The sequence below is a fragment of the Hippopotamus amphibius genome, chromosome 2, assembly GCF_030028045.1.
Source record: "Hippopotamus amphibius kiboko isolate mHipAmp2 chromosome 2, mHipAmp2.hap2, whole genome shotgun sequence".
In the NCBI taxonomy this organism is placed as follows: Eukaryota; Metazoa; Chordata; class Mammalia; order Artiodactyla; family Hippopotamidae; genus Hippopotamus; species Hippopotamus amphibius.
Genome location: NC_080187.1, coordinates 25,796,549 through 25,819,403, shown reverse-complemented (window position 1 = coordinate 25,819,403; position 22,855 = coordinate 25,796,549). Strand labels below are relative to the sequence as shown.

General features: G+C 37.0%; 1 long non-coding RNA gene across 1 annotated transcript in view; it reads right to left on the bottom strand.

Moving 5' to 3' along the window:
• The window catches only part of LOC130846775 (uncharacterized), a 381,247-nt gene that overhangs the window by 68,144 nt on the left and 290,248 nt on the right, over positions 1 to 22,855 (bottom strand). Inside the window, exon 3 of the long non-coding RNA XR_009051629.1 lies at positions 19,468 to 19,523. This is a non-coding gene — a long non-coding RNA (uncharacterized LOC130846775). The remainder of the gene's footprint in view (positions 1 to 19,467; positions 19,524 to 22,855) is intronic.

Sequence of the window (22,855 nt, the reverse complement as noted above, 5' to 3'; positions counted from 1 at the left end):
CACATCAGTAAGGAAAAAAAAAAAAAAAAAGCAAGTGTCTTCCCTGCTCACAAAGAAAAATCAATTATCCTCCTTCTAAAATGAAATCATATGTATTTATTTGGTGGGAAGTCTTCAAAGAAATCAAAAGTATCCCTCTAAAACATTCAGGACATCTTTACAACCCCCCAGAGTCTGGTTGAATGTTTTATTAACCAAAAGTTTATTTATTTTATTTATTTTATTAACCTACTAGGCACTTGATACCAAATACAAACAAGATCTAGTCCTTCCCCTCAAGGAGCTTATAGTATAGAAGAGGAAGTAGACAAGGCACATTACAGAGCAGTATGATTCATGCAGTGATAAGAGTGCAGCAGTCAGATGTGGCCAAGGGGCAGGTGCGATTAATGCAGTGGTGTTTCTGGCAGGAGTACTGGTCTGAGGGCACAGTGAGATGGGAGATAAGCGTGTTGAGAGAGATCAGCCAAAGCAGGTCGTAAAGAGCTCTGGGTTTATGAGAGAAAAAAGGCAGACTTTTCTTGTTTTCCTCAAGAGAGGGGAGGATTAGAAGATTGTGGGTATAGAGGTGGATTCCATAGCGACTTTAGATTGGTTCTAATTCAAAAATGGAAAGAGGAGAGAAGTAACAAAAAAATGGAATGAATTAAACATTGTGCTGAGAAATTAAACACATTATTGTGTGATTCTTACAATACCCCAGCAAGTACCTGCTTCATCGCAAGCTATTGTTACTGCACTCATTTTATACATGGGAAGGCTAAGGTTCAGAAACGTTAATGGGGAAGAGGCATCACTGCACTGCTTCCCATAGGTCTGGCCACTGGGATCAGCAGTGTGTATCACTCCTGGCTGGGATGTGCTCACATGCAGTGGGTGAGGGCCAAGTGCCCTGCACCTGCCTGATGGACAGGGAGGCATGGCAAAGCTCTTCAGAGTGCTGGTTGGGATACCTGAGTGCTATGTCCTCACCACATGGGTTTTCTTCCACCAATCTGTCCACTTTAGGGGCTTTTATGATTATGATTTCTAGAAGCTGACAGAAACTAGATGTTAAGCTAGATGAACTAATGGTAGCTGCAGGAAAGAAAGATGAATATCCAGTAAATTTAAAAATTACCAAGATGGCATATCCCCAGATAAAGATTTTATAGCCCCTGAAACACCTCTGTTCTCTCCCCATTGTTTGGGATTTCAATAGTGATATAAAAAAGATGCTTAGACCTCAGAACATCACAACTAGATAAACAGTGCTTGCACAAAAGACATAAAGCTTTGCCTTGGGACATGAAGAAGCACTTCACTGGGGGAAAGTGCTAGGGGAAACCACCATTTCATCACCCAGCCCAAGAGTGTTTCCCACATCTCCTCCCTCTGACAGAGGCAGAAGGTGGTGCTGCCGGCTCCAACTCCAACTCACAGGCAATTTCTTCAGCAGGCTTTTCCCTGGGAGAGCACTACCTGGAAAAGGAGATTCCCTAGACTCTTGCTTCTGTGGGGTCAATCAGGAGGAGTTTACCAATGACCTTGGTCTTTGTCTCAAGTCCACATTCTCAAAAAGATGGTGATTTTTCTTTTTTAGTGGTTTGGCAGATTGCAAGTTCGCCAAAGCCTATTATCAGGTGAAAGTGGTCAATAACAGCCAAGAACAATGTGGATATTGGGTAACACCAGAGCCACCTGAGCAATATCAGGTTCTCTAGAAACCAGTCAAAACCATCTCCCCAAATTATGTGTGTGATAAGGAGCTGCTGGCTGGCAACATGAAGAAACTCAGGTATGTTGGCCAAAGAATCACTATTCAATCTGTTTGGAAGGCTAGGCTTCTAAGAAAGGTAGAATTGGCCCAGGGAAAGGTATGAAGGATCATAGCCGGGGGCCTGTCACTCCTCCTTACCAGTCAGCCTCAATTAAGCCTAGTTTTATCAGATTGATTGTCATTCCACTTCTTTTTCTGTTTCCTTAGAAGTTATTGCCCAAGTTCAGCAATTATTCCCTCTACCATGTTTGTACAGAACTGATTCTTTGGCTCACGTGTTGAAAAGCAGGAGTTCCTCGGGTTTCCTGGCACCCTTAGTCTCCTTTTATCCCCCTAATGACCCTTGAGGACAGATGAGGCAGATAATATCAACAACCACTCATCTGACAAATGGAGACTATGATGATGGGTGGCTTTTCTAGAACAGAAGGGAGACTGCCTGAAAAGCCAAGCAGTTTTCTCCTTGAATGTCTTGCGGGATTGAACAGCGAGGCCTTGGTTCCCACTACTGCACATTTACATGCTGCAGTTTTAAGCCAAGTTTCTCTCTCCCCTTTCCAAGTGCTGTAGGGCAGTAGTTTCATAAAACAGAGGAACTCCATCAAATTTGGATTTTATTTATAAGATGAAAGGTCCCCTTTGTATGTAGGCATAATGGGAATAGGATCTAAGTCAAGACCATCTTCCTGAACTCTTTCTTTCCTTTTTTTTTTTTTTGGTTCATGTCAAGGCAATGCTATGTGTCTAAAAAGAGCAAAAGAGTCATTGTTATTATTGCTATTTTTGTTATCATTCTTACTGATTGACTGGTGGTGGTGGCAGTCATTGTCATCTTGGGCTCACTCTCAATCTCTCAATTCCTAATTGAAACTAGTTTTTCTGGCCTATTTACCAAGACCTTATACTGACATGAAATTTTACCATCTGTCTGACACTGGTCTGCCTCCCATCCTGTCCCTGATTTTTTTTTTTTTTCCTCACTGCACAAGTCAGAAAGTCACACCCTTGCAGCCTTTATCTCTTTCCTATGGCTTATAAAACTTCATAAATTTAGGACTCCTTGCTAACCATAAAATGCTCTGATTCAAAATTTTGTGTTTCTCTCAGTGTCGAGCAATGTTTTTACTCTCAGATAATTCAGAAAAAATAATATCTACAACCCTTTTTCTCTACAATTCAAAATGAAGACAGTTATACTGGGTCCCCTAGACACTCTGCTGCTGTAGAGCTACACCAGAGAGAGGATCTTCTGCTCCTTCACCAGGATGGCCTTGGGAATTAAGGATTGCCCCAGGGCAGGCTCCCCAATCTTATTCCATCTCCTGAGGGCTGCAAACCTAAGGACACCTCACCAGCACCACCCTCAAGTACCGATAAGTTCTAGCTATACTTGTGCTATTGTATCGTAATCGATTTAATATATTTCTGAGATGGTTTGCTTATAACATATATACTCATTTGCCAATAAGTCTCCTTGAAAATCTCATTGAGAATGTTTGTATCGTGAATAAGGTGTATAATGGGTTCTTGGGACCCTCTCGATAACACAGTTTCTCTCGTGGCTATTTCATAATATTTTTGATTTGTAAAGAAAGCTTTTGTAATTTTTTTGTGTATATTTTCCCATTGTTCGTTTTTGACAATGAAGCCAATATCATGTTAGGGCATCAGAAATTGGGTTTATAGAACTACTTGCCTCTTGGGAAAGTAAATGAGAGAATATTTGTTGTGATTTCTTCATCAATATAATTTGGAGAGAGAATGGATTGGTTAAAATAGATTAAATGAAGTTATTTGCTCCAGAAATACAGTCAGTGATAACAATAAAGCCTTGAGTCTAATTTTGTTCCACAGCCCGGCTGTTTTGTGCAGTTGGATTAGGAGGCCAGAGCAGATATCCAGTTTGTTTCTGGGGCTTTGTTTCACCTTTTCATTTTACAAATGGTAGAACAGAGGACGGACTATGGTAGGGACTTCCCCTAGGTCACACAGAAGATTGATGGCTGAGCTGCAGTAAGAAGTGACGCCACTTGACTCCCTAGACAGAGTTCTGTCTACTCTTGCAGGGGCTCTTAGTGCTTTAAAGTCATTTCCTTTTCCTCCTCCACACTGGGCCACTTAACCCTCTCTTTTGTTGCATTAAAAAGCTGATTACTGAGGCTCAAAGCAACACATAAAAAGGTAGTTCTACCTCCCGGTGCACATATATTCCTACTGCCACCTCATGGGAACTGAATCTTGGAAAGCATGGTATAAAAAAGCAAATCTGCTCAGTTGAAAGGCAACATGGTAAAGTAAAAAGAGTTTGGGCTTTGAAATCAGACCAATTTGGGTTTTAAACCTGGCTCTACTGCTAACCAGCTGCATGGGCTTGACCACATTACAGAGCCTCTGAGCTTGATTTCAGTATCTGGGCCAAGGAGACCTTAGCACCTATTCCCATCTATGACAGTATGCACCAGGTGAGGTAGCAGACAGATTATATTTAAAAATTCAGAACAGAAAAATGGCTATAAAACTTTTCAAATGCAAGGACAATATTTTAAAGTGAAAGAAATTTTCCTGTGCTATTCCAATATTCCCTGTGTATATGCAACATTGATTCAGATAGTTCTTGGCACATGTATGGGTTTCTCAAATCTTGTATAACTCTACAGGGAAAGCCTCCCCTCCCACCAGAAAAAAATCCCATCTCACCCTTGATTCTCAGGATTATGTTCATCTAGCAAATACCTGATGACTCAATAACCGCTAATCACATATTTACACTTTCTGTAAAGACATACCAAATATAGGGTATGTGGTATTAGAAAACATAATTTTCTATGCAACAAAAATCTATAACTTGTTTAACAGAAGAATAAAAGAGCATTCTCAATAAATGGGGGATTGCACTTTCTTAGAAAATGTGAATTTAGAAAAGATATTTATTTTTCAGATAAGAAAGTATAGTTAGTAAAATAAGCTTTTCACCAGTTTATAACTTAAATGTATATTTTGAAATGTAAAAACTATAATAGTCTTGCATAGCCCCCTTCCTAAAACTTTCAGATAACTTCCATTAATTTTTTTTTTTTAACATTCTCATCAGGAAGGGCAAATACAGTTGTAGTTGGATTTACTCAAATGAGGTACAAAAAAGTTATATTTTTCTGGCCTACCCAGAGAATCAACATTAGTGTGAACAACTCTAAAGCAAGTAACATCCAGGCACCTCACGGTTCCCCTGTTCTTCGGCCTTTCCCCATCCACAGTCATGAAGAAGAGCTGGTGATTATAGTAGTATCATTCTTCAGTCCAGAATCTGACCCAAGATGAGGATCCTGTGAAAGTCCTCGATAACTAAACTTGGTCCCTTTCTGCCATCACTTCTTTTGTGGACTCCAAGCCTTTATAGACATTAGGATTTAGCTTTAGGATTTCTAGTCACTGCTTCATGTTTTTCTAGAGTCAGCCATATGGAGCTCAATCCAATTTCCTTGTCACTTCTAAGTTACACCAAGTGAGTCTTTACTCCTGACAATTATATCAAATGGAAACAGTCTGTACATATGATGATTTGATGTGAATAAATAGGCCACTTTCCCTGATATTGTGGGTCTCTAGGTATGCTAATGTCTTTGGGATAGAAAAGGTGTATTGAATGAATGTGCTTGCCCATGTGAATTCCCATGTCAAGACCCATACTGCCTAATGCTGGTTCTCAGGGAGAATTCTCCACTGCCAATCTCAAATTGCATACTGTTAATGCATGCCATTAAAATTAATCTTTGCTTTAGCTGTCAGTTCTTATTTACAGACCCAGTGTTCTTTGCTGCAGTTAACTCTAGTTATGAAATCTTCCCTGATTCTGAGGCCTTCATGCCACCTTAAATTGACTGGCCCTAATTTGAGGATTGAGTGTGTATGGAGGAGATTAAGACCTATCCAAATTCACAGTTCAGTTAATGCAGATGAAACTTCCTTATCTTGTAGATTCTTTGAAGGAAGTATCAACAGTGTAGCCCCCAAATTTTCTTGCACACACAAAATTACTATGTTCTTGGTTAAATATAGATGACACAAGGGAAGAAAACTACCACTGACTGAACACCTAGCATATGTGGACATTGTGCTCATAGCTTTATATACATTAATTCATTAACAACAACCCTATAAAGAAATTAATATTTTCTCCAAATTACAAATAAGGAACATAAATCTTAGATAAAGTAACTTTATCTTACCCAAATTCATAAAGTTATTAAGCATAGTGGCTAAAATTAAAACAAAAACAAAACAGGGGTGTCCGCTCTTCTGCTAGTGCTTTTATCACTGCAACACATAGAATAAGAAGTTAAAAGCTTTCAGTTTTATTTCTCATTTTCTCAACTAATTAAACCCCATAAGAATTATGGTCTATGAGTTCACATAACTTGGCACATAATGTTAAATTGTTGTATCTCATATGTAGATCATGTCTAATCCCAAAGGATGTAAAGAATTAGGCAACTGATTCATTAGAATCCATTTTCTGTCATTTCTCTCAGTATTAATTACTCATTCATGTCAGCTGAGGGGGCTCTGTTTTCACTTTGTCAGTCATTCCCACCAAAAAAGTGACTGTGGGTAGGAATTTTTAATAGTATTCTTTTTTTTTTAAATAGTATTCTTAAGGTTCTATTTCACTATTTCTGTTTCCTAGAGGGACTTGCAACTCCCTACTCTTATTGAAGATGGGCATTCCTGGATTCGAGTCTTAAGGAAATTCACAGGTATCCAGCTTAACTCTAAAGCATAAACAGGACTCCTCCTCCTGGTGAGCAGCAGTTTGTTTAGCTCTTAGCGCAGTCTGCGCAAGATTGGAATCAGGAGAGAGCAGAGCTCTTTACACTAGTCATGGGTATGTATAGTCAAAGGCACCAAATCAATGACTTTATAAACACAAAGTGTAGTATAGTATAGTTATGCAATTAGTGCTTACAGAAAAGACTCAAAAAAAAAAAAGTGGGGGAGGGGGAAGAAGGGAAGGAAGAAAGATACAAATAGCACCTTCACCAGATAAACTTTTGCTTGAAAAAACTGAATTCTACTACTGCTTAAATATGCTAAGCTGAACACACATATTTGACCTCTGCTCCCTCCTTCACAAAAGTCTAGTTAAATGCCATTAGGCACTATAATGCTTTGTTATTATTTGTCTGTCTGACTATCTGTTTGTTTGTTTTAAGGTATAAATACACAAAAACAAAGAAAATAGAAAAGTTGAGAGCAACAGAATTTTGGAAGGTGGAAAGTAACTGGATCAGTTGGAACAGACTTAGCAGAACCCTAAACTGGAAGAAATAATTTCAAAACAATGAGAACAAAGGAAATCCTACAAGTTTGTGGAGAATAAATACAGTTTTCATATAAAAGTTCAAGAATTATATTGGCATCATAGTTCTAAACAGAAATCTTGGAACCAAAAGAAAATTGAGCAATGGCCTTCAAAATTCTGAAGGAAAAGTATTTCCTACCCAGAAGATTATATCCAACCAAGCTATCGATTAAATGTGATGGCAATAAAGCCATATTTGGACACACAAGCTTTAAAAAATTTTATCTTCCAGATATCTTTCCTCAGGAAACTACTAGAGAATGTGCTCCATTAAAACAAGAGAATAAACCAAAGAGAAGAAAACAAGAGATTGGAGAAACAGAGAACCTCATATAACAATGCATCAGAAGGAATCTCCAGGGTGACAGTGAGGGATGTTGCAAGAAAATTTCTGGGCAGAAACCCTAAGAGAATAACTAGTTCAGGTTGGGTTCTCCAGAAGTGGAGGCTAAGAAGGAGTTTGGCATGCAGAATATTTATTAGAAATCAATACTTCTCAGGAATTGGGAAGAAGTGAGAGGGAAGAAGCAAAATTGAGCAGAAGGAGAAGTTGAATTATGATGCAGATACAATAAAGCCTTGGCCAACCCCTGGAACAGTACAGTCCATCTGAGTTGCTCTTCAGTGGGCTGAAGTGACTTTTATAACCTCTCTGCTATCAGTCACTGGATATGGGCCACCCAGACAAAGGCATGCTCTTGGGTGGGACAGCTCTCTGCAGCTGAGACAAAAGATGAAGAAGCTGACAGCTGGAGGCTGTCTGCTGACTCATTCCCAGCAGCTGGAACAAAAGGTCCCTCCTTGAAGGGGCTTCTGGGCAGCACATCTCCATGTCCACCACACTGGTCCAGGATGGAGAATGTTAAAAGAGTCCAGAAGAAAGTTCTTCAAAGAGATGAAATTGATAGACTATCTTATATGTTTTAAATTTACATAACTGGGTGTTAAGTTTGGGGATGAACGAATGATGAGTACATAGAAACCTAAGCAAAGGATAATAACAAGATTAACTCCAAGGACAGGAAAATATTGTGCAAGAAAATAATCATACAATACTGCATGCCCAGCTGTAAAGCATCTTTATATGGTCATACAATTACATTCAGAGAATGAAATGAGAAGTGTGGATAGGGATAAATCCTCATCTACCATAGTGTAGTACTTAAAATAGTGTTAGTACTTAAAGTAGTTTTTACACATCAAGAAATAGCAACATAAGCTTGGTTTAAATATATAGAGCTAAAAATGCTAAAAGATTCTAAGTTGTTGCCTCTAAGAAGAGGAATGTAGGAATAGAGAAGCGTTGTTTTTCATAGAATTGTGTACATGTATAGCTTTGATAAAATAGAACCTAAATGTCGTAAAAGAAAATATATTGTATTACATCTGTGCTTCCTGATGGCAAGTATTAGGGTTTGGTTCTCACTATGCTTTTCCCCAATCTATTCAAAAAGGATAGCCAAGGTCATTCTCTTGCCCACAGTCAACCTCCCTTCCTGGCTCTTGTCTTCCAAAAGTGATACTTTGAGTGGATTTTTCTGGAGAAATTGGAGCAGTGAGTGCCTTTGAGTAGGGAGAGGGGAACACAAAGGGATAGAAGAGAGAGAATCCCTAAGGCAAGGAAGGTGTTGGAGTTGGGGAGGTCCTGTGAGTAACGTCTAGTCCCTGGGGCCCCCAGGCTAAGCAACGGTTCTGGAGTTAAGTTTGTGATGGAGGATACAGAGCCAGCTGAACTTAAGATACTCTGTAGACCTGGATGATGAGAACACCAGTAGTGTTCATGCGAGTCCGAGAAAACAGACACCAACTCCAGTCCCCCAGCTCCACTTAGTGTTCTAATATTTCCTTGGCTCTCTGAGGACACTATTCAGAAACAGTGGTATTATTACTGTTATTATTATCATATCATTATTATTTAGAACAACAAACAATAGGACTGAATAGCTTTTATTTCGTGAACTGTAAACCTATTTTAGTAGAAATTATGCCTGCCTGTATATAATCTTCTGGACTATCTAATTCCAGAATATTTTAATATATGGCTAACAAGTCTCAAATTATCACAAGTCTTACTTCAATACTTATTCAACAGCTGGAATGATAGAAGAAAAGATTATCATGGCCTTGAAAACAACCTGGATATTCATCAAACATTCCATGTTTCTAGACTTAGGGCTTTGCATATGCTTTTCTAGCTTCCTGGACCAGTCTTGTCCCCACTCTCTGCAGAAGTTGCCACTTCTCATTGAAGCTTAAGTGTCAGCCGCAGCCCTAGGCCTTCCAGGAGTAGAATCATTCTATCTCAATAAGTTCTCTGTTACTCTCCAGCTCAGTCCCCCAATACACTGGACAAGCTCTAATTATTTTATTTATTCACAGACCTGTTTTTTTCTTAACTCTCTCCCTACTCAAAAGCAACCAGGAGCCTTGCCTGTCCTTTTTACTCTGTATCCAGGTACTTGGTAATGGTTCAGTGAATAGTTATTGAACTTAAAAACCAATGAGTTTCACAGTTAACAAGATTAGGCAGCCTTTGATTTTTGGTTGTATTTTAAAGTAGTTAAAATGTCAATTATGGCAGCTGTTCAACTTAGCCACTACAAATGTGTGACTGAGCACCCTGCTGTTTGTACAATAAAAAAGCAGTTGAATTTTCAAAGCTACTGTGCAGGTAAGAGCTCATGTGTCCCAAACGTGCCTTTCTAAATTCCCAAACTCAGAAACACAGTTGGTAATTCATCGTTCATATTGTGCCAGTCGTTCCACCAACAAAGGAAGTGACAGAGGAGAAAGCAAAGATACGAACAAACTATCACTACCATTTATTGAGCATTTACTACATACATGTTACTTGGTATATTATAATTTTCATCCTCATAACAATCATGAAAGAGTTTGGGGATGGTGGTTTAAATCTCACATTAAGATGAGAAAGTAAAAGCTCAGAGAAGTGAAGTAATTTGTCTAAGAACACACAGCAAGTAATTATCTGAGTGTTGAATGAGAACTCAGGTCTGTCATTTCTAAAGCTGGCAGTCTTTCCACTATAAAATGTCATTTCTGAAATCTAAATTTGTACCTTTTCACATTCAGATCAAACCACAGTAGCTAACACTGTACTATTATAATAATACAGCCCCTTTTAAAGGGAAAAGCTAGGAAACCAAAACTCCCTTTAGTCTGTTGTCAAGAAGTTTAAAGAAAATTTTTTGTTCATGGAGCACTTATACAATTTTATGCAATGACGCTGAGAATCATGGCTCAATCACCGAGGTCTCAGCAGAAATCAAGAGGGAAAATGATAATAAATGTCTTTGAGCTAATAATGGAAAAGTACCAAAGTCTTCAAGGGGTTACAGGTTAGCAAGAAAATATACAAAATGTAAATGACACTTCATTTACTGTAAGAACAAGGTACAAATGTTCCGAGTAATTTCTTTCCATCATGAATTCCTAATGAAATGTTGAGATCAATGTCAAGCAGGTTATTGAAACAGGACATGGAATAGATGTCAAAGTTAAGTCAAACCAAATGAAGTAAGTTAGAGGAAACAGGGCCATGTGATCCTCTGTCTTTGGTTTCAAGAACAAAGAAATTTTTTTTTCTTTTTTTCAAAGCAATAGTATTTAGAATTTATTAGTCATGATGAAAATGCCAAATTTTTAAGGTAGAGTTACAGCTTCAATAGACATTAGACAAAACCAAAAACAATCTCCTCTTTAAAACAAAACTTATAAAAATAATTTTTAAAACAACCTTAATTTCAAGTTTTTTATTAGTTATTATTTTGATAGATATCCCAAGATAATTTATAGAGAAAAATTTATACAAAAAATTCTTTATTCCTCAGAAGATATCCTCAATTTCCTATTTTCAAAAGAATTGTAATCACATTGTTTCTAATTATAAAATACATGTTCATTTGAAACTTGAAAAAATGAGAAAGAAAAGCCTCTCATAATCCCACAAACCATGATAATTTTCCTACAAGTAGAAATATGTTTATATATTACATATGTAATACATATTTCAGGCTCAATGTTAGAAATGCTCATAATCTTTTCCCTACTCTGTGCTTGCGGATTAGGCTTTTCCAGGATGATAATAATTTTATGTAATTATTTTTTTAATTAAGGTGGTTTTTATTAAACATATGGTTATATATGATTTGATTCATATGCCTTCGAAAAGTTTCTCATATAAATACATTTGGGAGTCTTTTGCTGGATGGTGTCTTTATACGGAGTTCAAAAACTATGTTACCAAAAGCCCATAACTGACTTCACTCCACCTGTGTTACCACATACCCTCTTGCTGGCTTCACCCAGAAGGACACGAGTTAGTGAAGCCCCATCTTGCTGGCCACTCTCAGCATCATTTCCTTTTCTCTTTGCTTAACAGCCATCTACATAAAAATCTGTTTCAGAATCTCACATTGTAATTATCTGTGAAAAGGGAGTGGGTTTCACCCTTGCCCACTCCTGTCCTAGAGCCAGTCCATCAACTGCTTTACAGGTGTCATGACCCTCCATCTGGTTTGGTTTTGTGTGTGTGTGTGTTTTCTATTTGTTTGTTTGTTTGTTTTAGTTGGAGGAGGATTTATCATTGTCCCAGCCATGGAAAAGACAGCAGAGGGCACCACTTACAGCTCAACAAGATCTTGGGCTGAAGAAGTTGTGGATTGCTGTGTGCACCCTGTTGTCCTTCACATGGATGCCCAGATCTGACTCTCCATCTCACACCACCCAGTTCCAGAAGGTCATTGCTCCTCTTCCCCCAAACCACACCCCAGCCACCAGTGAGATAGAGAACTCTTTCAAAATTTCCTTGTTGGCATAAAGTTTACGCCCTGCTTCCCTCAAGCTTGCCTTTTGCCTTATGGGTATCAAAACCCCATGTTGAAGGTTGAAAAACAAAAAGAAAAGTTCACTCTACCCACTGCTTCTAACCCTTTCAGTCCTGCTTCCCCCAGAGTTGGTGTGAAAACCACTAAAGAAGAATCACATGCAAGGAGGAAGAGAAAAAGAAAGTATAGTGGTTCATATTCTAAAAGATCACACTAACTCAATCACTATCTGCCCCTCAGTGACTGTGAGCCACTTGAGGGCAGAAGTGCTACTCCTGATGCCGGCACCCCAGTGCTTAACACTGCTTCTGGCTCAGCTGTGCAGCCTCAGGACTCCTCACTAAATGGATACACATGTGAGCTATCACAATTTTTGATTATCAGAGATGGAGAAATTTGGCTGCAACAAATGGTATTCTTAACTTCCAACAGTGCAAAGTTTCAATCAAGCAGAAAAATGCTTTACTTTTAAGTAGAATACTGGAGTACTTAGTGTAAACTGTTGAATTAAACAGATTTATGATAGTTCTATAAAAGTAAAAGTTTACAAGGTGTTTTAAAGAAACTGATATCACAGGCCATATAATTTCCACAAGCATTTCAATGTGAGACTGTGTAATTCCTCTGCATCTGATGGTGATGTAAGTGCAGGCGTCAAACACTCAGCCCTCCACCCTCAGTCAAATGGGATGACCAATGGATATAAAATTAGGGAAAAACCAGCATCAGCATTGGAAAATAGGAAGGATGCCATGCATATGCCTGACACATCAGGGAATCTATATTTCACATAGGCTCATGGTAATGAACGGAAGGTACCATTTAGGCTCTATTCATGAATGTCCTTATAATAGAGAAGGAATAGCAAGGAAGTGGAGGGACCCAGATAATTCTGTAAGACCAACTGATTTGCAGGGGTGAAAAGAGACCTTAGGATAGGAAAGCTCAACAATCAAAATACTAGTTCTTCTGCTAGGCTTTCTCCTTGAACCAAGAGCCACCTCAAGAAGAAAGTGCTCACAACAGAAGCAAGGAGCCACGTCAAGTGCGAGGCCACGTTGCAAGTCCAAATAAGAAAATCACCTTGAAAAGATGAAATGCTTCTTTTGAAATATTTACTCTAAGAAATAAGAACACAAATATTCCAATTTATGTTGCAGAAAGATTCCAGAGGTTTTCTGAATGGGTGTCCGATAACAAAGTCAGCAGTGGAAGTGAAAAAAAAACATTTATTGAATGTGGCATAGATGGCTGATTGTTCATCAAACATTCGTGGTCCCCCTTCCATTATTATTCTTGGGAGGCACCTGCCCCTTGACATCAGGGTAGAGCCATACGAATGGCTTTTCACAGTGGAATATGAGCAGAAGTAAAATGTCTCTCCTAAGCTTAGGTTTTTAAGAAGTTACCATGCCTTCTCTATCGAATCTTTCTGCTTGGCTGGCTGGAGATAGAGAACTCAGAGGTCCTCAGGGATGGAAGGAATCTGGGACCCAGACCTGTCAAATAGAGGGTGGACAAATGAATTTCTATTGTTAAGTAGAATGTTGGAGTTTTTTAGTGTGGTAGATGGTTTAATGGCTGCAAATTCCTTCTTCCCCAGGAGCCACGCTGCACAGCAATATGACTTTGCTGTGCCTTCAGAAAGGAAAAACTATTTCCTCTCTACGTGTTCTTTACCAACTAAAGAAAAACTCTGTTTTTTTCCATACTCTATTACACTCACGCCAATACTTCACTTCTGACACCAGATGTGTATGTTTTTTTCCCACACAAAGCAATTCTCCAATTCTCTGTGGACACCAACTATGTGTCCTATAACTCAATTAAATTCTGATGCTATCTGCCTAGAGTTACCATCAGATCCCAAAAGTTAAGGGCTCAGTCTCACAAGACTGCCTCCACTTTAGATGACAATCACAAGTCCAGGTTGTCTGTCATCTGTGTTTCTGACTGACGAGCTATAAATCAAGAGTTCCCATGACCTCCTCCTTGGGTTTAATAATTTGTTAAATTGGCTCACAGAACTCAGGAAAACAGCTTACTAACTAGATTAGCAGTTTATTACAAAAAGATACAACTCAGGAACAGCCAAGTGAAAGAGATGCATAGGGTAAAATATGGGGTTAGGGGCATAAGACATCCATACTCTCCCTGGGTGTGCCCCCCTCCCATGTACTCAGCAACCTGGAAGTTCTCCAAACCCCTTCAGTTAGGTTATTATGGAGGCTTCATTACATAGGCATGATTGATTAAATCATTGGCAATTAGTGATTAAGTCTATCTCTAGCCCCTCTCTACTCCCGAGAGGTTGGAGGGTGGGGCCGAAAGTTCCAACCCCTAATCACAAGGTTGGTTCTCCTGGAAACCAGCCCTCACCCTGAAGCTATTCAAGAGCACCCCAGCCACCATTGGCTCATTAGCATACAAAAAGACACTGTCGCCTTGAAAAGTCCAAGGGTTTTAGGAGCTCTGTGCCAGGAACAACATGGACAAAGATCAAATTTATATGTCTTATTATAAATCACAATATCCCATCTTCTATCCAGAAGTGGATAGAATCTGGCTGGCCTTGTGACGTGTTTAGACCAAAAGAATGTGGCAGTGGTAACTTTGTGTGAGCAGATGACAGACTATAGTCACAGGAGTGAGCCCAGGAGAAACCAGTTGAAGAACCACAGAATATAAAACTCAGGGGGAAATGACATTAAAAAATACAATAGAGATAAAACAGATGTCTCTGTATTATAAACTTCCAGAAATTAGTGGAGTGATATTAGAGCATTTTGAGGGGAAAAGACTGTGACAAAGAATTCTATAATTAAACAATTGCTTTGTATATATGAGGCTGAACATGTTACACTGAAGGATACAAGACATGGAAATTTTATCATCCATATATGATTCCAGAAAAGCATATATGGATAAAAATAACTTGAAGATTTAATCAAGACATAAACCACAACTTTAAAATTCAAGAATATGGAAGTTGTGGTAGAAAAGCCTCAGTGATGCAAATGAAACTTAATAAAGAGTTGTTTAAATAATTAGAAATATAGTTTTAAAACAATGCAGATGTCAATAATTATTAAAAGAGAAGCTATATGATTAAGATGACAATAATTTCGGTTAAAGTCAAAAATTATTATCAATAAAAACAGGACATGTGGGAAAAGATATATAAAAGTATGTTAAATTTCTTATGCAATGGAAATGAATATAGCTTAATTCTCAACATCTCAATAATTAAAGAAAATGTATTCAAATATATATTTTTAGTTAAAGGAAAAAATATAGACCAAATAAAAAGACTACATCTTTTATTTTTATCAGTGAGACTTTGAGCAACATATCCCCGGACCAGTGATATCTTAATAAATTATATACAAACACATGTACCATCACATGTACTTGTTTGTGTGCATGAATTATAGAATAGATGGTGATAGAATTATCAAAAGGATAAGATAAATCTGAAATTAACCCTAATTTAAAATAAACTGAATTGCATTTATTAATAACTTTTTTCTTTCACTAAAATAATAACTTTTAGTGGGAGGAGAATGATTAATCTGCTCTCAATATTTTTTAAAAGCTTGGTTCACATCTGCAATATGGCAATTCAAAGGTGTGATTCTGGGTCCATTTTTATTTCAAACATGGTTTTAGTGACTGTAATAGCTGAATAAGATCCTTCACAGATAGACAAATTCAAAGTGAAGAAGTATGTCATTAGCTACACTTAATAATCACACTTCTGTTCCCTCCACCAATTATGTAATTGTTATTGTTGAAATGTGGTAGTAAATTTCCACCTTCCATGATATCCACCAATTGCCCTTGAAAAGGGACCACTACATGTTATATGTTTATGCTTCAATAAATGGGCTTAAAATTCTCTAAAAGCTTTAAATAGAATAAAAATTCTACTTCAAGTTTTTTAAGTGTGTTGATATGAGAGATTATATTTTATAGGTGTAACATTTATATCGTTTTCAGCAATGTATCAGATAGCAATGGAAACACTCCGGGAAACATTTCCAAACATCCGTTTTTGAAAATGCTCTCTATTACCTCATAATGTGGCTCATGATGAATTCCTGCCAGGAAAAGGGAAAGTATGAGCTAGGCCTGGTCTTTTGTGGGGGAGGGGAGAGGATTGTTATTATTATACTTTTGTGTTTGTGTTTGCATAATGGACATTACTTTTAACCTGTTTTTTTGTTTTTTTTTGCAGGAATCATTTTAAGAACCTTGCCAATTCTGTAACTTAGCTTAGATAAAGGTAAACAAAATAACCCTTAAATTCACTTAACTGAGTACACTAAAATTCCAGTGAGTCAGGAAAAGTGAGCAAAATGTGTCACTGTCATTCACCCCAACTTCTAGAAATCACTCTCTTCTACTTTGCTTATTATGAATAAACTAAGTCTGCCTTACATGTGGACCAGAGCAAAGTATCAGTATTAACTCACATTAAATATTAGTAAAGCTTAATATCTTTCTTAATTTTTTAATAAAAAAAATAAGATTTTCTTCAGAGTCTCCAATGAATGATGTTGTACACCAGCTAGGATATATGCATTCCACTTTGGAGAATAAAATAAATCAGTATGGAAGTATAATAGAAAGACAATCATAGAAGTGAGACCAAATGTATCAATTGTGACAATAAATATAAATGGTCAGAAATCAACTGAGACACCTCTAAAACCAAAGTATTAAATTATTTTAAAAGATTAAAAACACAAAGACAGGGAAAGGCACATTTTGGTTTTAGTAGGTCTAAACAAAAAGGAACGAGGAGTCACAGTACTCATTTCAGACAAAAGAGAATATGCAGCAAACAGCATTAAACAGGGCAGGGAGTATCCTTGCATAAGGACAAAAGGCACAGTCTGCAGAGACTTCCAGAATAAAAATGCATCTATATTAGAGAAACTATGCAAAATATACAGAAACACAACTATTAGAGACTAAAATACCACCCCAGCCTTAGCCACTCAAATGGATAAAAACCAACCAAGAATAAAGAAGATATATGAATAATAAAGATAACAATATATACATATTAAATTTCAGGGGAAGAAACAGAGAATATACTTTCATCCAAGATCTTATGGAACATCTACATATATAGATCAGATATTTGGCTACAAAAATAAAGCCAAGATAAATTCTAAAACTAGGGATTGTATAGGTCGTGTTCTCAGAGCACAGCACAACTTAAATGTAGAAATTAGCAACTTACATGGTCTCATTGGCTTAAGCCATTTTCCCAAACCATAAGCTTTCTACCAAAACATCATAGAAATTACTGTGATCTAGGAATATATAAATTTATTATGCTCTTGGGATATTCCTCTTCTACTAACTTTATGGAAAAAGATAATTCAAGGCTTAAACTGCTTCATATTTGAAGAAATGCATGCATATTGCAAGGAATTCTGACAGTCAATAAAGGGGTAAAGAAAAAAGGTAAAAATCATCCATAACCACATTACCCAGAGATATTTTTGATTTTACCATTTCAGGCTTTTCCTATATATACATACATTAACACACACCAAACACACAAGCACCCACATGCTTTTTCTCCCCACAAAATCGGGTTATAGTGTAAGTTTATAATTTTTTATTGATTAACTAATGTACCACAGGCACATTTCTATGCCAATAAACACTCTACACTGTTGTTTTTGAAAACAGTGATTTCCCACAGTGCATGGCCAGGAGTTATTTCACCAATCCTCTACTGAACTCTTTCTTTATTCATTGATCTATTAATTCTTGACCATATATGTTGCTTGTACTATGTTCCAATTTGCCATATGATGGTGTCAATTTTCTGTGTTGTTTTTGTTATTGTTTGGTTGGTGTGGTTAATTTTTTATATTTGTACTTTTGTTGGTTTGGTTTGGTTATGCTAAGATATTTTAAAATTTTTATATAGTCAAAGCTATTATAATTTTCTTTTATAATTTCTGATTCTAATGTCATTTTAAACTACTTTACACATCCCAAAATTATAAAAAAAAAAGTTGCTTATATTTTCTGCTGGTTTTAAGTTTACCTTTTAAACTTCAATCCATTTGAAGTGTATTTTGGCACAAGGCATGAGACTGTGGGACATTATGCTTGGTGGTTAATAGCATGAACCCATAATCTAGACTGCCTGGATACAAGTTCCAGCTCTATTCCTGACTAGTTATATGACCTTGGATGAATTATTTAGCTTATCTGTGTCTCAATTTCCTCATCTGTGAAATGGTGATATAGTAGTACCTACTTATAAAATTCCCATGAAAATTAAAAATGTTAATTGGTATAAAGAATGTAGAGCCATGCCAAAAACATAGCACTAGCTATCATTTTTCCAAATGACTAGCCACTTGTGCCAATCCATTCACTGAATAACCCCTGTTTTCATTCCTAATTGAAATCCCATTTTTATCATTTACTAGACCCTAGTATACTATCTGTATGTCTGGCCCTATCCCTATACCAACACTTTAAGTTAATCTGAGTTTATAATGTGCTTTCATACATCTGGTGTAGGTATGCCTTCATCATTCCTCTTTTCCAAAGTGTTCTTGACTCACTCTATCCTGATATTCTAGATGAAGTTGAAAATATTTCATCAAATTCTAAAAATTCCATTGGAATTTTCATTGGGATTGGGTTGAACTTTTGGACTGACGGGGTAATTAATTAGCCTCTTCACATCAAAATAATTTTAATAACAGATAGTTTACATTTTCCAAAAATATGCAATGCTTCTGTTTAACAGACAGATAAGTAAGGTTCAAAAAGGCTCAGGAGTTCACAGAGGAAACAGGTGGCAGAGTCAAGATTTATATCTGGGTCTGTTCAGTTTTCACCTAGGTGAATGTGTACTTTATGATCATTAACTTGAATAAAAATATATTCAAATATAATTTTAGAGATTAAATATTTTTTACCAACATGTTTACATTTCTACCCATTTTCCTAGCCATTTCTTTTCTATTTCACAGTGTGCATTCCAAAAGCAACATGTAATCTTGGATGTCAATTAACTCTACAAGCAGTGGCAATGTTCTCTTTCCACGGCATGACTGTAAGCAGAGAAATCTCATTAAATGCTGACATTTATTTCTATTTAGTAGTGCATCTAACCTAGAGACAATATGCAAATGTATGAGTTTTTTCCTAGTTATATAAGGCATGTTTAATAGAATAATTTCCCATGTTGTGAGTTTTTTCAGTTTGCTGCAAAAGCCTTTGACTGTATGACAGCATTAATACAGGTCCTGGGGTGAAGAGATGAATAAGACATGGTCTCTTGCCTCAAGAACCCTAGAGTTAAGTGGTTAGATATATACAAATACTTTAAATACATTTGGCTATGATTGCATCTCATTTCTTAGAAATATGGACAAGGTAGAGGGAAGCCTCCTAGGACAGAGGAGCAGAGGACTCTCTGGGGCCCACTGAGGCCTTCACTAAGCATGTGATCTTACCTGGGTCTTGATGGATGAATAGGAGTTCATCACTGGTCAATGGGAGAAAGGGCAACCTACGAAGAGAAAAAGACAAAAGGGAAAGTTGTGAGATCAGAAAACAGGTAATATTTGAGAAACTGCACATGATTTCATATGCTGACCATTCAGTACAGTTTCCATCCCCCAAAAGATGTCTTAGAACTTCAGTATATGAAGGCTTCATCAGACTCCTGTCACCCAATTGGCCATTCCTTTTCTCAAGATCACTTTTACACTATCAAAGCTGAATGTAGGGCCTGGGTCTTTACATCATCTCTGCAGGAGGCAGAATGTTAAAGAAAGTATCTAGGCTTGGGAGGGTGAATTTAGATTCCAATCGCAGTGCTGCCATCTGTCCTGTGAGTGATCTTGTGCAAGTCATTCATCTTTCTGAGCCTCAGTTTCCTCAGCCAGAAAAAATGGATGCCCTTGGATTTGCTTACTTGGGTCTCTGTGACGAACAACAATGAATAATGTACATGAAAAGCATAAGTAAACTCTCAACTTTCTGAGCATGTTTTAAGTCCTGAGGAAAATAAAGTCCTAGGAGTGAAAAAACTGGATGACCTCCAGCTCATTAAAAATTGCTAGTCTTTGAATAGATTCGATTCTACCACACTGAGTCAGTTTATAAAGCACCACATGATAGAAATCACAATTCTTGAACAGCAAATGTTCCTAAATTATGTCCATGATAATTTTATAAGTAGAAACAACATGTTTGGGAAGCAGAGACTGAGTACCTAATAATTGCTAACAAAACAAAACAAAACAAACACCTGCAAGAATCCACCACTCTAGGTCACACTACAGTTTGGGTAGATCCAAAAAGATGGAAGAGGGACTTGAGTATACTTCATTGCAAGGGCTTGTCTCCTGTCTATGCTGATAAGAGTCATCATGGGGTATTTCTGATTCTATAGCCCTCCATTTCTCTCTCTTTTTCTGCTTACTTTTGCCTCTCTTATTCTTTCAGTGTGGTTAGCATCTATAGCTTCATTTTCAGACTCATTTTGGCAGGATGGCTACTCTCATACTTCCAGTTTCATGCACTGAAGTTCTTAGCCATAGCAATAAGGCAAGAAAAAGAAGTAAAAGTCCTGCAATATGGAAAAAAGAAGTTAAATTTTTTTTTTAATTTACAGAACATGTTATTGTTTATGTAGAAAAGTTTTAAGGAACCTACCAAAAAAAAAAAAAAACTACTAGAAAGAAGAAGTGAATTTATTATGGTCACTGGATATAAGGTTAATATATAAAAATAACTGTATTTCTAAATACTGACAAGAATATAAAACTTTAAAAAGTATACCACTTACAATAGCATCAAAACCTGCAAAATACTTAGAATTAAACTCATTTTAAAATGAGAAATTTCTTGGACAATAAAAATGTTCTATATTTCGATTGGGTGATGATTGCACAAGTATTTGCATTTGTTAAAACGCTTTAAGCTCTACACTTAAAATCTGCACATTGTATTGTATGTGAATTTTACCTTAAAAATTTAAAAAAAAGGGATTGTCAGATTTTTTTAAAAGATATCTCCAAAATATTATGCTAGGTAAAAGAAGACAGACAGAACAGTTTACATGATACATGACTCCATTTATATGAAACACCCAGAATAGATAACTCCATAGAGAAAACGCAGATTGGTGGTTGCCAGGGGCTGGGAGGAGGAGAGAATGAGAAGAGAATGCTTAAGGGGTATGAGGTTTTACTTTGGAATGATGGAAATGTTTCAAAACTAGATAGAGTGGTTGCACAACACTGTGAATATACTAAATGCCACTAAATTGTTCAATTAAAATGGTTAATTCTATGATATGTGAATTCCACCTCAATAAATTATTTTAAAAACAACAAACATACAAAAGGATGTTGGATTAGAAAGCAGACACAAGTGTGCTTGAGACTTGGAGTTAGTCAGTTCCCACCTATGAACCTCAGTTCTTCTAACTATAGCTTGGGGCATTTTCTGTGTGCTGGGCCCTGGGCTACAGGCTTTACATGCTTTTTCTCCTTCAATCTCCATTTACAGATGAGGAAACAGGTTTAGAGAAGTTGAATAACTTGCCCAAATTCACATATTTCACCTGTGTTACAACAAAGCTGAATTCCGTATCTCCCATCTCTTGAAGTACCAGCTTTTTCAGTGGTTGGATCAGGCTAGATAATAAAGTGGATCTCTGACAACAAACCAAAAGTGGAGGCTCAAAAGAGGTCTTATAATTATAAACCATGGCCAGACACTTAAAACTCCTGGCCTAATATCAAGTATTTCCAACCATCCTTGGCCAAAGACACTATCCATAGTTGTGAAATTGAAAGAACCTATCCTGTCTGAAAACTAGAGCAAGGAAGGAATTCTTCAAGTGTTTTTCCTGTAATTATATATGAAAATGAGAACCTTATACTACCTCACTAGTGTGCTTCCCCCCCTTTGAGTGCCCTTTTATTTTATGTTGAGTGGCTTGTATGCAAATTGCAATTTAAATTCTTTCCTCCCAAGTTTCTGCAGTTTTCCATTTTGCAACTTATTTATTATTCCCTGAAATGTCATAATAACAGGTTAAACCCAAGCTCTTGTAGGGTTTGTGCCAAGATGAGATTTTTTTAAAATCATATCTAAATTACTTCATGAAATAATGTTCCTATCTGCCTCCAAGCTGCTGTCAAGGCTGAGGCCAAAAGCTGTGCTAAGAACAGAGCAAACTGAGCCAGGGGTCTCCAGGGAAATAGTAGAGTAGAAACCAGCTCTGGGGAGAGTCCTTGGTAGATATTATCTTATTTCACATTTTCCCCTAAATGGTGTAGGTGTTACCTTCACAAAGTATATTTCCTAATCATATTTGATTCTACAGGAGTTGGAGATTCTACAGCCATTGGTTCTCATCTGAACTTCTATTTTGATGAAAATGAAATATGAGGGAGACATCTCAGTTTTCTTAGACTAAGTAACCTGACCCTTAATATAAAATTTTGTCATTCATTTATTTAGCAAACATTCTCTGAATTTCTGCTAAATTACAGGCACTGAATATAAACATGCATAAAAAACATCTTCCCTGTCTTTCAGAAAATCACCTCTGATAGGAGTGATAACCATAAAAATAGATTATTACAGTACAAAGTGATAGGAGGTATTATTGTTCAAAGGTGGATTAGTGATAATTTGAGGGTCAGTGGTATCTTGTCTTTTTAATATTCGTTTGTTTATTTTTCTCAAATGTAGTGTTTATTTTTTTTCATCTTTATTGGAGTATAATTGCTTTACAATGTGTGTTAGTTTCTGCTGTACAACAAAGTGAATCAGCTATATGTATACATATATCCCCACTCCCCTCCCTCTTGAGCCTCCCTC